Genomic DNA, 16,588 nt, shown 5'->3' on the forward strand with positions numbered 1-16,588 from the left:
GATATTTCCTCCGCACGGGTCGGCGGAGACGGTGCATGCGCTGTATGATGGACTCCCACCAACTGGCACAGGCGCAGGCGCTGAGTGGCTTGCCTTACTGGTAGGTGGGAAAAAGTGACTTCTGTTTAGGCGTAAAGCAGCGAAAAACACTGAGAAAATGTCGAGGGGCACTGTGGCAAAGGACAATCGGGTGCACAGTGAATACCTCAGGAATGAATACTTTGCATGGGAAGGGACTGGAGACTGAAAGGCCGTGAAGGAATTTTTCCGCTAATTGAGGAAACCAAAGGTACCACACAGTCTTCACTCGGTGAAGCGGAGTGGAAAAAACAAAACACACACACACGAGAACCACCAACAGACAATAAAACCAAACGCGTAAAAGACAGAAATTGAGCGGCGAAAGAAGAGGCCGAAAGGCTGTTCGTTCATTGACGAGTAATCTCTAGTAAAAGCCCGGAGACAATGCATTTAAAACTTGGGACACATGTGTCAGGACCTGAGGTCTGTAACAATTTCATTGTGTGTAGTGGGGAAGGGAATTTGTCTTCAACCGTTTGTGAGACAGTAGCTTCTTGGAGGTGTGTAGACAGGGGGCTTTCTCCCACCTCACGTCTGAAGCGTGCCGTTGGGAGAATTAGCATACTTTTTCTCTGCCGGGACAGGACCTGCAGAGAGTGGCCAGATCTCAGCCGCTTCACTCACCTCCTCTCCCCATGGCCTTCTGAAATTAAAAAAATCTACAGCCAAGTTAGGCGACCCTGCGCCACGCTGCTAGTCGTACAGTAATCTTTCTTAACCACTCCGGCTCTTTATTTCTGAAATCCTTTTCATACTTCTACCCCTCATTTATGAAAGTGATTGTTTGGAAATACAAAATGTGAAGAAAAAAAAAGCCCTCTCTGTTGCTCTTTTGCTATTGAACCTCACTCTGCCCCACTAGTCAATAAAGTTGGGATTGTTGTTTCACCTGTGATTAATTAATCAGAACATTAGGTTGTTAGTATGTAGAAACTTAGTGTAATCTTGATATTTTTGGCTGCCATTTGGATTACTGTCTTCACTGGGTCTTTCTGTTCTGTCAGACCAATGTGAAGCCCAATCTATTTATTTTCTAAAATTTTTTTTTCTTGTTAATGGACACAAGCCAAAATGATTTTCTTTCCCATAATATATACACAGGAAAATGATAACAGCAAATAAAAACAAATGAGAAAATGATATTAAAACATCCTAAAATACAGAGGAACGTTATGTACTATAAGCAAAGGAGAAAGCGTATTTTGTTTGAACAAAACATGGTCAGAGCCTGAGAAATGTATCACAGCTCTGGTTATCAGATAGTAAAAGAAACATGAAACTAGAAACTGTCCCCTTAAAAATGTGCAGATAAAATGAACATGAGGTGAAATGAACCAAGGCATTATCCAGACCTGATGCAGAAGTCATTATTGGACAAAAAAATTACTACCTCTGCCACTGAGAAGACAAAACACCTTACCCATTGCTGCTAAGAAGATAAAAGTATAGGAAAAACATTAAACTTAGTGGCATTAGAGAATTTGGCATAATAGGCATGATAGTCCCAAATGAGCCATTGGCATAACTCACGATTTGATTTCAAAAAAATCTTTAATATAAGCTAGAGTTATTCTAACAAAAAATTTTAATAAGCATTTCATTTTGAAACAAATTTAAATTTGCAAAAAGTTATAAAATAGCCCAAAGACCTTTCATATACCATTTACTCAGCTTGCCCTAATGTTAACCATTTGTCAAAACTATGGAATTTATGTTGGTACAATATGATAGACTTTACTTGATCTCTTTACTTTACACTCCTAATGTGGTGTTTTCTCCTCCAACAGGCCTCTTTATTTCCCTCTTTTTTTCCTCTCATATCAAAACTTAGCAAGCCTACAGCTTATTTCCTGAGGATATTTCCAAGGACAGGCTAGTCATTCTGACAAAATAATTGTGTCAAGATGTTTCTAGGTGAAATTGGCATAAAGTTACTCACTCCTACTAAAGATATGTACTCAATGGCTTCTGGTTACTTCATTGAGGAGAAATAACTCCATTGCTGGAATTTTCAGGTACCATGGCAAGTCGATGGAAGAGGTTTTTGGTGGATGGGCAGGTCTTCCAGATCTGCTTAAGGCAGATGCTTCCTGTGATATCAATCACAGGCCTAAACCAGGATGGACTTGGAGCTAGATGGGAAAGAAGGACTTTAAGCATGTAAATAAATAAATCTGTTTCTTATTTTTTTTAATTAAAAAATTCTTTTTCATGTTTAGTTTTGAGAGAGAGAGAGAGATAGAGCATGAGCAGGCAAGGGGCAAAGAGAGAGGAAGACACAGAATCCGAAGCAGGCTCCAGACTCTGAGCTGTCAGCACAGATCCTGACATGGGGCTCGAACTCCCAAACCGTGAGATCATGATCTGAGCTGAAATCAGACACTTAACTGACTGAGCTACCCAGGCGCCTCAAGCCTGTTTCTTTTTATAATAACTACTCAGATTTGCAGGAAATTTCATATATAACACATAATTGAAAATATAGTTCTATATTATACTATAGTACTACAAACATAAACAATTTTATATTATTCATCTCATTTCTCTCTATTAATAATAGTTACTCAGGAGGTGAATAGCTTATCCCAGAATTTGCTATGAATTAACTTTCTGATACTCCATCATCTACAGTTTTTTTTTTTTAGCATCTACAGTTTTTATGAATATTATGTTAGCAAGAAGTAATCATTAGATTTACTAGTACTTACTAATAAAATGTTTTCTCTCTGCATTTCCTTTTCCAGAGTCACCCCAAGGACAAAATGTTGAAATAATAGTTTGTTTTTAGTATTCTTAACCTTCCCTTTTTGCACTCCTCCCCCCGCCCTCCACTGCCGACACTATAATTACTTTTAACTACAGGTACTAAGTACCCTTCTGCTATCCTCTCGCAGTACCTGTGAAAACTGGATCTCAGACATGAATATGATACCTGTATTTTACAACCTGACATGATTTTAACCCAATGTGTTAATTCTCTCAGGGCATCTGCTTTTAGTTTTTTATCTCTATTTGTGGAATGAACAAAAGGCCCTAACTTCTACTAAAACAATTTAAAGCTTTACTGTGGGAGATCCTCCAGTGGGGGAATATATGGAAAGAGTAAGGCTTCAGTATAACAGAAGGTGGCAGCTTATATTGCTTCCGTAAGATTCATTCTAAACTTAATTATTTTATTGATTCTATAGTGAAATAGTTATCAGGCTTCACTAGTTTTCATGTACAGAGGAAATAATTTAACCCAAAGGTCTTTTTCACTGTAATCCTTTATCCATATGATCTCCAGAGGTGTTTCATTCCCTCTTAAACATAATGCATTTGATCATATCACTGTTTTCAAGATCCCCTTATGATCTTAGAATGACTGCTATTGTTCCAGACATCATATCCATGTTCGAGGTGGGAATATTTATAAAATTTCTTTCTTGGAAGTTCCATGCTTATGTCTCATTGCTACCTCTATCTTGAAAAGCTCTTTTTTTAAATTTTTTTTTATTTTTAATAAGCTGGTTACTTTGTCATCTCCAGCTGTTTAGATGTATATGTCTTATTCTTTTTATATTTCCTAACAGGGTCCATTTGGCCCAGGCCTCAGACTCAATATATGCACCCTGCATTTGTTAATTTATTCTTAAGAAAGATGGTGGCTATATTGCTAACTCCTATGACATATGAATCACCTGAAGTGGGGCACAGAGTTATTCTTGTTATCCTCATAACATAAATTCTTTTAGTTTCATGCCATTAAAAATATTGTTACTCTGAGAACAATTATTAATTGGGGTCTGAAACTCAGTGATTAAATCAAGTTCTCCTAGGTAATAAAGGCAAATAGATTGAACAAATGAGAGCCATATACCAGTTAAGGTTCATCTTTCTAGATTAAAATGTAGTACTGTCAAACTGAGGGCCTCTGGCCATGTAATTATTGCCCTGAAACAAAACCCATGTGAAGAAAAATAGTAGATTTATTGCCTTTCTTCCTAGGGATTTATAGTTTGTTCCTTCTTTCATTCACATAACAATTACTGAATTCCAAATTTATCCCACATACTCATCTGTGGGCTGGAACACTGCCATGGTTACTGGAATAACTGAGCAAGAATAAGCAGAGTAGTTGTATTAATGAAAGCAAGAAGTAAATACTAATATTTCTGATACCTGAATTCATAGTGAGTGGAGAAACTTATTCCTATTGAACATGATTTTGCTTTGTTCTTAATGCACCCTGTTTTTAATTTGAAGAATGTTATTGAAAGGTTATTTTCTTAGAAATATTTATAGAAATCCTAAGAAATGGTTGAATCATGTTTTTAAGACCCCCAGTGTCAACCACCTGTACTAGAAGGATAAACGTATTTTAAGGAGCTTCCACTATACTATGAGTCATTGATTGCTCTCTTTTTAATACTTTCTTGTAATCATCTACAGGTATAAGAATGGCCATGGAATTATCAGAAGGAACTTTGATAATACTGCTTCCTGCTTATCCAAAACAAGAGCACTCATACAGCAGGAAATTCAGTAATATATTCAAGATTCTCATTTATCTAACACATTTTCTTTGTTGCTTGTTACTGATACTTGCTGAACAATATACACTTAACAGTAAAATAGAATTCTGAGATAATTTGAATAATAATTCAAAATAAGGAAACAAATATTTATATTAACATACTCATGTATTATTTTAAGTCTTTATTACTACCTCATCATAAGTTAATCATCTAGAATATTCTCTTGTAGGAGGAGGTATTGTAAGAACATGTAAGTCATTGTCCTATTGTTACCGAAACCTAAGTTCAGCTGCCCATCAGTTGAAAGGCCAATACTCAAGATATGAGTTTTGATTGGAAAGGAATATGAGTTTTATTCAGGAGGCCAGCCACCTGGGAAGAAGGTGGACTCTTGTCCAAAGGCCAGCTCCTAGGTTTCTACCTGGCCCAGAGTTTTAAATGGGTTTAATCAGTTAAGGGAGTATAGTGGTCTGTTACACTTCTTGATTACATGCAGACTCGATGATGCCAGCTGCAGAGTTATCTTGGTACTCGGAAATTTTGCAGGAAATTCTGGTTTTTTGGTGTCCAGGACTGATTGTGCAAGAAGGTCTTGTTCCTAGGTACCAGACGGTGGTTGGTCAAGAGCACTCTTATTTTTGCAAAGGAGGGGAAGGTCTATAGATTCACAGAGGTCAGTAAAGTCATTTGTGTGACTTTAACCAGAAAAAAACATTTTTCTAAAAGATTGCTGGGCTAAACAGAAAGCCAAGGTGGCTTCAAGCAGACATGCTGGCCTCAGTGGCCTGGGAAAGTTTTGGCTCCTTATTCCCCGAGGCCAGTGGTCTGCAAATATCAAAGAAAGCAAATTAGTTCTGTTACAGATGAAGGGCCTTAAGTCAGCAGGCAAGGAGTGTGTTAACTTGAAGCAAGTTAGCCCTTAAGACCAGCTGGAGTGCTGTTACACAATACGTGTGTGTTAAACTATCACTCCACACGTGGTAAGCTACAGCTTTGGAATGGAATAGCATTTGTGCACATTGCACCCATTCTATAGCCTACATAAACACATGGCAGAGACTGTACTCTGAGAAGGTGAACAACACATAACTTATTAGAGGACATGGTTGTGTGTGTAGAAATGAAGTGTATTAAGAACCTATTTTGTTCAAAAGTTGTATAGAACATAAAAAATATATAGTTTTTTAATCTTTCTAAAGGGCCATAGACACCTCTAAAGAGATAATTTTAAAACATTGAATTTGTAATAATTCTGGTTGGACTTTAAATTCATTCATTTAATTCATTCATTTAACTAAATTCATTCATTTAAATTCATTGATTCATTCAATCTGTCTTTTCCAACAGCACTAAATTTCTCATTTGATTACTGCAGAGCTCCCAGAAATTTCGGTATTCATTTCTGATACCTATTTCCCTATCTCCCTTTCACTCTTCAACCTACTAGAACTTTATTTATGTTCTTAGTATTTCAGTAAAATTGCACTCACTGGGCCCTTTTCTCAGTTCATATTTTATGTGATCTGGAAATGGCTATTAGTGAGGCAATTACAGTTATCGGATATTTTCCCAATTTTAATGACCAAACTGACAAGAGAGAAAAAAATGAAGATATCAAAAGGTAATATAGAACTTTTGATTTTATATAATTATTTTATGTAATTATTAGTAAGAAAAATTAGGCTCAAACCCCAATGTGTAACAAAACTGAGTGGAAAACAACCCAGTTTGGCAATTATAGCTAAGCATTGGCCCCCCTGACCTAACAGAATGCTAAAAAAGTTTCTGATGAGTCAAAATGAGGTGGCAATAGTTGAACAATGGAAAGGATGAGTCTGTATCTAGGGCAAGTACAAGTTCTTGGGAGACTTTTAGGGTAGAATTGGTTTAAGACTTATATGTGAGTGGTTTTTTTTTTTTTTTAATTACTTTTACATTGAACAAACTCTAAGCATAAGACCTAACAAAACACTTTTTTTTTTTTTTTTTTTTTTTTGCTTTCCATTATCTCTTTAAATCTTTCCAGTAGTGGGAGTTTTCCTCCACTATTAAATTAGAGTTCCAGGATTTATTTTCTCCTCACTCTTAGATAATAAACATTCCTTAAAAACATTTTCAGGGCCCAAACAGTCTGGATTCAGAAATTAGAGTGTTGGTTCTTGTATAATAATCAAAACTCTGCATTTAATTCAAAGTTACAGTTTTCCTTCTTTCAGCTAGTGCTGATCTTAGGTGCCATTTTGCTGACCTTGACTTCAGGCCATTCTAGATTTGGAGCATGAGACAGAGGAAGAATAGATAATAAGAATATATTTACTTGAACTTGGCTTTGGTGGGCTAGATTTGAGTTCCTGGGTTTGGCAGGTATTTAGAGCTAACTCTTTCATGGATGCTTTTATGGGTACTTAGAAGAGTCCTACCACTGAGGTCTCTCACCTCTTGTTCCATAGTAGATAAATCTGTGTTTGAACACTTCTTTGATATTCTTTCCTATGAGAATCCTATTCTAGATCCTATCCTTGTGGATGGGCCCCTTGATCCCTTTCAGTAGGTCTATTGAACTGAATCCAGGGTGAGCTCTTCTTCATATATGGCCCACCTCCAGTCATGGGAAACCCTCACATAGACTTTACCTTGGCAAATTAGAGTGCAGGCCAATATCCAAACAATAGAAACTCTTCTCCTTTAGCACCGTAGCAATTGGTGAGCCAATTTCTTGACTTCTTGATTTCTCTGGACAGGAATCAGACTACTCATTATGCCTCACCACTGTAGGAGTAAAGCAGTGTGCTCTCTCAGTAGGCTTCTTGGAGGCCTCTGCACATCCAAATGAAAGTGAGGAAAGTGAACAGGCATTCCCTGTTCTCTGCCCATTGGGGATGGAAGACCTCAGAGGTCCAAGAGTTTTGTGACCATTTTCTTCAAAATATGAATTTGTTCACTATATTGTACACTTGAAACTAATATACCATTGTGCATTAATTATACTGGAATTAATAATAAAGGAAAAGAAATCTGAATTTGAGTCTGACACCTTACTTTAGTATGAAGTGGCCGACTTCTTACTACTTCTTGATGTGTCAGCTATAACTTGTCAATGTCCTCAGATATTTCTTTTTTGGGAAATATGAAATTTAATATGAATTGAATCGACCAAACCACGAACACATTATTTTCTTTTTTCTCTACATGAACTTTTGTCATCTTTTTATTTTATTTTATTTTATTTTATTTTATTTTATTTTATTTTATTTTATGTATGTATTTATTTTTATTTTATATCCAAGTTAGTTAGCATATAGTGCAACAATGATTTCAGGAATAGATTCCAGTGATTCATCCCCTATGTATAACCCCCAGTGTTCATCCTTACAAGTGTCTTCCTTAATGCCCTTTACCCATTTAGGCCATCCCCTCACCCACAGCCCTTCAGGCAACCCTCAGTTTGTTCTCTGTATTTAAGAGTCTCTTATGTTTTGTCCCCCTCCCTGTTTTTATATTGTTTTGCTTCCCTTCCCTTATGTTCATCTGTTTTGTATCTTAAAGTCCTCATAGGAGTGAAGTCATAAGATATTTGTATTTCTCGGACTTATTTTGCTTAGCATAATACCCTATAGTTCCATCAGTGTAGTTGCAAATGGCAAGATTTCATTCTTTCTGATTGCCAAGTAATACTCCTATATACCACCTCTTCTTTATCCATTCATCCATTGATGGAAATTTGGTCTCTTTCCATACTTTGGCTATTGTTGATAGTGCTGCTATAAACATTGGGGTGCATGTGTCCCTTCGAAACAGCATACATACACTGAACATAACAGCATTATCCCTTGGATTAATACCTAGTAGCGCAATTGCTGGATCATAGGGCAGTTCTATTTTTAACCTTTTGAGGAACCTCCATACTGTTTTCCAGAGTGGCTGTGCCAGTTTGAATACCCACCATTTCTCTGCATCCTTGCCAACATCTGTTGTTGCCTGAGTTGTTCATGTTAGCCATTCTGATAGGTGTCAGGTGGTATCTCACTGTGATAATGATTTGTATTTCCCTGATGATGAGTGATGTTGAGCATTTTTTCATGTGTGGGTTAGCCATCTGGATGTCTTTGGAGAACTGTCTGTTCATGTCTTTTGCCCATTTCTTCACTGGATTATTTGTTTTTTGGGTTTGAGTTTGATTAAGTTCTCTATAGATTTTGGATGCTAACCCTTTATCTGATATGTCATTTGCAAATATCTTCTGCCATTCTGTCGGTTGCCTTTTAGTTTTGCTGATTGCTTCCTTTGCTGAGCAGAAGCTTTTTATTTTGATGAAGTCCCAATAGTTTATTTTTGGTTTTGTTTCTCTTGCCTCCAGAGACATGTTGAGTAAGAAGTTGCTGCGGCCAAGGTCAAACAAGTTTTTACCTGCTTTCTCCTCTAGGATTTTGATGGCTTCCTGTCTTAGGTTTACGTGGTCTTTCATCCATTTTGAGTTTATTTTTGTGTATGGTGTAAGAAAGTGGTCCAGGTTCATTCTTCTGCATGTCACTGTCCAGTTTTCCCAGCACCACTTGCTGAGGAGACTGTCCTTATTCCACTGGATATTCTTTCCTGCTTTGTCAAAGATTAGTTGGCCATACATTTGTGGGGCCATTTCTGGCTTCTCTGTTCTGTTCCATTGATCTGAGTGTTTGTTTTTATACCAGTACCATACTGTCTTGATGATTATTGCTTTGTAATACAGCTTGAAGTCTGGGATTGTGATGCCTCCAGTTTTGTTTTTCTTTTTCAGGATTGCTTTGGCTTTTTGGGGTCTTTTCTGGTTCCATACAAATTTTAGGATTGTTTGTTCTAGCTCTGTGAAGAATGCTGGTGTTATTTTGATAGGGATTGCACTGAATATGTAGAGTGCTTTGGCTGGTATTAACATTTTAACAATATTTGTTCTTCCAATCTGTGAGCATGGGATTTTTTCCATTTTTGTGTCTTCTTCAATTTCTTTCATAAGCTTTCTATAGTTTTCAGTGTATAGATTTTTCACCTCTTTGGTTAGGTTTATTCCTAGATATTTTATGGGTTTTGGTGCAATTGTAAATGGGATCGATTCTTTGACTTCTCTTTCTGTTGCTTCATTACTGGTGTATAGAAATGCAACTGATTTCTTTGCATTGGTTTTATATCCTGTCATTTCTCTTCTTAATAATATCTTCATTAATAATATAGTTGTGGGGAACTAAAGAATGTGTTAATATGAATTTTTTTCTCTTTACAACTTTTCTGTTACAATAACATATTTATTTGTGGATGAAATTTCCTCCCTTGTTATCATTTTTCCCCTTCTGAAATGTGAAGGAATTAATAATCCTTCAAGTAAACCTCTATAGGCTGATGTTGGACTTTAAGAACTGCTCTCTTGTATGCCATTAATTTCAAATTTGGACTTCTCTTTGCCTACTGTGTCAGGAATGATTACATCTCTTCATTAAGGAAATTATCTCTCATATGAAATGTCATCTTAGAAAAAAATGTTAATATTGTCATTTGTCTTGCCATGTAAGACTTCTGACAGAATATTCTCCAATAGATGAAAGGTGTTTTCTTTTATCATAGAAAAATGGTGTCTTATAGCTGATGAATGCATTTTGTTAAAAGAAGGTGAGATCTGTCATGTATGGAAATTACAGCTCAAAGAGGAGAGAAAACAACTACATCACTTTTGTATTACTTCCTTCTAAGATACTAAACTGTTGCAACAAGAAAACAAAGATTACTACTTATAAAACATTACTCTGAAGCTAGATATAAAAGGCTGTAACAGAATTAAAGAGGACATAAAATTGAATAATCTTGATCCATTTTATTTACATAGGCAGATAGGAATTGCGACTGAGTCAAAGCTATGATCCGCCCAGGTCAACATTTTACTAACAACAGTAGCCAAGTTGATAAAAACTGTTATGCAAGTGCTAGTCATAATATCTGAGAATTTCAGATGAAATTGTAGGGTGGTTGGAATCAGAAAGTTGAATTCATTGAGTTGTTTTGTCCCATCACATTTTCTAAGTCTTAAATACATCCAACTTCACTTCATGTCTTTTTAAATAGGGCCATGATTGGGGTTGAGGTGAATCACTGTCTTCTTTCTCATGGTATTTTTGTGAAGGGCATGACTGGTAATTTTATACCATGTCTATTCAGCTGTAACTATGGTTTCTAGAATTTCTTTCCCTTTAGTAGTTTCAATTTAGAGTTGGCCATTAAAGATATTGCATGAGGGGCACCTGGGTGGCTCAGTCGGTTGGGTGTCTGACTGGCTCAGGTCATGATCTCACGGTTCGTGAGTTTGAGCCCCGTGTTGGGCTCTGTGCTGACAGGTTGGAGCCTGGAGCCTGCTTCGGATTCTGTATCTCCCTCTCTCTGCTCCTCCCCCATTCACGCTCTGCCTCTCTCTCTCTCCCAAAAATAAATAAAGCATAAAAAAAATTATTGCAGAGATTTGGAAGGGGGCAGCAACAGCCATTATATTCAGAAGGTTGATGCAGGGCCCCAGGCAACATTGCTCGATACATGCATACTTGCACGTTTGTGAACTTGTGTGTGTGTGTGTGTGTGTGTGTGTGTGTGTGGTTACTGATGTGCTGGTTCACCATGTTCACATGGATTAGCACCCAGTCCCACGGTTTCTCTAGCTCCCATGAGATCTCCTTCAGCTTTTCCAGTTCCTGGGCATGGATAGCAAGATGGTCAAAGGCAGCAACTTCTTCTGCAGGTCCAAGGAGCTTCCTTGGAGTTTGACATAAGTGACCAGCATAGGTTCCAGTTTGTACTTATGGAAGAAAAATGTATTCTTACTTTACCCTACTGTCTGTCCAGCTTTTATTCCTGACTCTGACCTGCTGACTTACAAAGACTTTAGAACCTCCCCCTCACCTCCCCCAGACACAAAGGCAATTACCTTCCACAGAGTTTTTCACACCTCTTTTTGTGGTCCATTGTAATTGCCTTTTCTCTAATCTTCCAACTATTTGCATTCTGATCTTTCATTCCTCACCTTCTCTCACAATTGTGTAAATTCTAAAACCTATAGTAAATCTCTTATTCCACAGTGTTCTGTTTTCCCAATTGAAATGCAGCTAACATATTGCCTATTTATAGAAAGGATCACAAGAGATACCCTTAGTTATACCTCAGTGGGAGAGCTCAAAAAACCCAAGGTAAAAGATGTCCCTTGGACATGGCAAATAAGATGTCTGTTTAGCTTGGCAAGGGAGACCAGGAAGGCCACTGCATAGCCTACACCAAGGAATGCCATAATATCTTAAATATAACAAGGAAATTAAAAAGGAATCCAGAAGTTTTTCAGACCTACCTTATATGTATTTATATTCTCAATGAAATAAAGTTAAAAAGACTAACTCTTAAATGTGCCCTTTTCTTTACATGTTTTAAATTCTCTAATAACTTAATCTCTATTCTCTGCTTTCACGTAATTGCAGATGCAAAAGAAAGGAAAAAGAAAAGCCAGAAGGCAAGATGCTAAGAAGTGCCTAACTTTATTTTCCAAAGTTCTAAACTTGTGCATGCTCCCAAAGTCTGTGTGAACATATACACTAAGTTTTCATTCCATTTAAGGCCATTCAAGGATCCCTGTCTTGGTTATTAGCATCATCATTCATGTAACTGATAAAGCCAAAATCCTCAGTCAATCTTGTTTCCAGCTCTTCCTGGCTTCTCACATCCAAACCATCAGTGAATCTGACCAAACTTAAATATTTCCAAGTTCCAATAACCTCTCACCACCTTCACTCTTACACTTACTTACCTTCTTCTTGTACTGTAGTAAAAGCCTCTTAGTTGATAACCCTGCTTCTACCCTTGACCCCTTTGGTCCATGCTCTACAGAGTGGTCTGCGGGAGCCTTTGAACATATAAATCAGATAATTTTCTTTTCTATCTTAAAATTTGCCAGCATCTGCCAATTGCAACTAGGATAAAATCCACAGTTTTAAGGTCCCACATGTCCTGGCCTCTGGCAATTTGTCTATGATGCTCTCTTGAACACATTAAGTGTGTACCCATTTTGCTAGCTATTCCCTCTGCTTGGCATGTTCTAACACATGCCAAGTGTTGTCTTACCTTGTCTTATCTTCTTGGCCAACTGTTACCACTTCAGCCCCAACATAAAATGTCATCTTTTCAGAGATCTCTTCTGGAACCCCTATGTCTAAGATAGTGACCTATAAGTCACTTTGTTTTTTAAACTTTTATAAATCTTGCCACTGTCTGCAATAATCCCTATTATTTGTATAGTTGTTAATTTATTGTCTGTCTCTCTCCCCTAGGGCCTTGTCTACTTGTTTGCCAGTGCAACCCCATAACCTAGCTCAGCACCTGGCAAGAAGTGTTTATCAAGTATTTTTGAATGAATGGTGATTTTCCTTTATAAAAAAAATATGAAATTTGTTTATATTGTTATAATTACATTCCTAGTTTTTAGAACATGTTCTTAGAGAAACTTACAGAAACCTGTACATATTTACTGTGAAGACTTATATTGCCTGCCTGTAATGGGAATCTGGATTGTTTAGAATCACAGTGATTAGAAATAACAAGAATCTGTAGTTCCCTTTTCCAACTGCTGTCTAAATGCCTCCTGTACCAGCATATCATTCTTCCTATAACTGTCCCCTTCAGGAAGCTGGTCCATCATTATGGGAAACATGTAAACCCCTGAACCCTAAAACTGTTCTTTGACTTTTCTGCCCTTAAATTTACCATGGTGTTGCCTGGCCCACAATTATCCCCAATTAGTCATACTTTGTTTTTTATTGGCTGTGTTTTTGATGATGTCCAATCCACTTTAGGTCTTTTAAATGGTAACTCCCTTGGGGCGCCTGGGTGGCGCAGTCGGTTAAGCGTCCGACTTCAGCCAGGTCACGATCTCGTGGTCCGTGAGTTCGAGCCCCGCGTCAGGCTCTGGGCTGATGGCTCAGAGCCTGGAGCCTGTTTCCGATTCTGTGTCTCCCTCTCTCTCTGCCCCTCCCCCGTTCATGCTCTGTCTCTCTCTGTCCCAAAAAGTAAATAAACGTTGAAAAAAAAAAATTTAAATGGTAACTCCCCCCAAAAAAATGAAATCTAGGGGGCTGAATGTGCTATGTTACTCAGGGATTCTAGCAAAAAATTAACATAAGATATGAATTTGAAAACACTATTTCCTCTAATCTCAAAAAGACTAAGCATCAAATCATTCTCTATCTCTACCCAGCATAGTTTAGAGGAACCCAATAGTCATAGTCTGTAAAATAGTTCTAGGAAGCTTCTCTGTATCTATTATTTCAGAATTCACAGATAGATCTAGATCTAGATCCCAATCACCTCTAAGAAAATCCACCACATCTAATAGGGAAACTCTAAAATACAGTGCTCTATTCTTATTAGTATAATACAGATAACTTTTTAATTACTTAATTGTATAGGGAAGTCATAATTACTAGATTTGTGAACATTTGTAGTCCATCTCTTCTCCTTGAAAATTGGCCTACACTTAAGAGAAAAGATTCTTTTTTTCTTTCTTTTTTTTTTTTGGTCACTTGGGGCTATCATTTGGTCTCCTAAATTCAAGTGTAGGTCTAAACAAACACACTTTCTGAAACCAGAAAGGCTATGTGCAGCTACATAATAAAAAGCTACAGAAGCAAGAAAGAGAAAAGGTGGTAAGAAAGGGCATACAGGGAAACTGTCAGAGAAGTTTTGGGAGGCAGGGAGCTCAGAGTGGAGAAGAATTAGAGTTTCTGGGAATAGCTATGGTTTTAGGGAACATTAAGAGGAATGGTGATAGACTAAGAAGGTTTTAAGAAAGCACTCTCTCCCTTTGACATTTTCTGTCAGTGAGAATACCTACACTACTGGGCACTGAATGTGTGTCTAGTCTGGGTCATGTGGAGTACCAGATGACCTGATCCAACCCGAATAAAGATTGTATTCGTGTTATATTAGTTTGCCATTTGACTTTGCAGAACAGTTCTTCTTTATGCCTGGTATCTTTTTCTGTTGCTGGACGTTGTTCATTACTCTTTTGCATTCTTCTTCATTCTCTGTCTGGTTCCTGGTGTACAGCCTTCCCTTGTGCCTGCACTGTGGACCTACAGAGAAGGCGCACAAAGGGAGCTGCAACCCTCTGGGTACAGAAGCTTCACTTCCTAGAGTGTTGGTTAATGCATTCTGTTTTCAACTCTTATCGTTGTAAAGAGATTTAGCAGCAAAGTGTGGCTCTAGAAGATTATTTTATTCTTATACAATATTTATACTTAGACACTTTGCCAGATAATCCCATCTGCTTCTTAATAGGTCTCTCATTTTTAGTTAAAATAATTGTTTCAACTACTTTCATAAATAGGGCCTTTACTGCCCAGAATTCTATACCCTATCATGGTGTTAGATAACCCAGATTTCCAATTTTCCTTAAATTTGGGTATAATTTTACTTGTTTCATACTGAACCTAGCATTTAGTTGAAACTTCCAATAGAAAGGAAATTTCACAATTGAGATAAATGTGGAGATGTAGCACCCAGATCTCTTCAAGGAAGAACATGTTGCCTCACCTTCTGAGAGTGATATTAACAAATAGCCTTTGGCTGTAGGCCCCTTCAAGGATTGTCTCAGCTGCAAAAGCCATTTTGCCCAAGGTTGTATCCATCCAGACATGGTCTTCCAATAACTAACAGAGGAAGGGATAAAAGGGATGACCCATTTGACAACATGGCTAACCAGTGGGCCATTTCAGCTTCAGCACTTCCCATGGAGTTCACTGAAAACACTGGGAATTCATCACAGCTCAGCTTTTCCTTCTGCCCAGTCCTGCTTCCTTTCCCTCCATCCTACAGGTATTGATTCCAAGATCACTCCCTAACAAACATTCTGCCCCGCAAATGCTATCACAGAACCTGCTTCCTGGAGAAGTCAACCTGTGACAGTGATTCTTAAGGTTCAAAAAATATTCTGCTTATTGAGAAGAGATGTAAAGCCTAATTTTTTCTTCAAAACTAGGAAATCATTGCTAATTTTTAAGTACAAGTAAAGGTTAAAAGGTTACTACTAATGTAGGTCGTTGCTTTCAAAATATCTGCTTACTTTTCTTATATATAACATTTTTTTCCTTTAAAAATTAAACATTTTAATCCTTTCACTGCTTAAAGATTTTTATGGTATGAGGACATAAGTTTATGAGGAAATTAATTGCGAATAGTTAGATATTTGCTTTCATTTTAGTAGTATTTTCAATGGAGCCCATAATAATTTAGAATTTCTAGTGATTTGGATGGAGCATTAATTGCTGTTTATGAGAAAATCATGAATAGAATTTTAAAATGCTTTAATATGAATAAAATGTCCTTAGAATGTATTCCATTTTAAAATCACTCTTTTTTTATTACAAAGTAATACAACTCAAAATATTATAAATAAAAGAAAAAAAACCCTTAAATTCTATCATCCAGAGAAGTAACAATTACTTATTTTTGTATATGTTATTTTAGCTTTTGGAATAGACATTAATATTAGATGATCTTTTTGTATGTGTGTATGCTAATTTCAGTTTTAAGATACTTAATAAAGTATATCTTTTCTGAAGCTCTGTTTTTAGCACTTTGCTAGCAAAGTCCTTAAAAAGTAATGAAAAGTTGTAACATTTCTTTGGCAATATTTTATAATATAGAATTTTGACTAACACTGGGTGTCACTCCAATGAATTCAAACTAGTGATATTTATTACACTTAAGAAAGTTTCCTGGGGCGCCTGGGTGGCTCAGTCGGTTAGGTGTCCGACTTCAGCTCAGGTCACGATCTCACGGTCCGTGAGCTCGAGCCCTGCATCGGGCTCTGTGCTGATAGCTTGGAGCCTGGAGCCTGCTTCGGATTCTGTGACTCCTTCTCTCTCTGCCCCTCCCCTCTCACTGTCTCTCTTTCAAAAATAAGTAAACATCAAAAAAAAAAAAAAAAAAAAAAGAAA

General features: G+C 37.1%; 1 protein-coding gene across 1 annotated transcript in view; it reads left to right on the plus strand.

Moving 5' to 3' along the window:
* Positions 1-20: 20 nt before the first annotated feature.
* FAM237B (family with sequence similarity 237 member B) overlaps positions 21-16,588 on the plus strand; it is a 29,075-nt gene continuing 12,507 nt past the window's right edge. The window contains 1 exon segment of the mRNA XM_086696655.1: positions 21-504. The gene's annotated coding sequence lies outside the window, so the exon portion shown is untranslated.

The sequence above is a fragment of the Puma concolor genome, chromosome A2 (assembly GCF_028749965.1).
Source record: "Puma concolor isolate L17-30 chromosome A2, mPumCon1.1.hap2, whole genome shotgun sequence".
Taxonomy (NCBI): domain Eukaryota; kingdom Metazoa; phylum Chordata; class Mammalia; order Carnivora; family Felidae; genus Puma; species Puma concolor.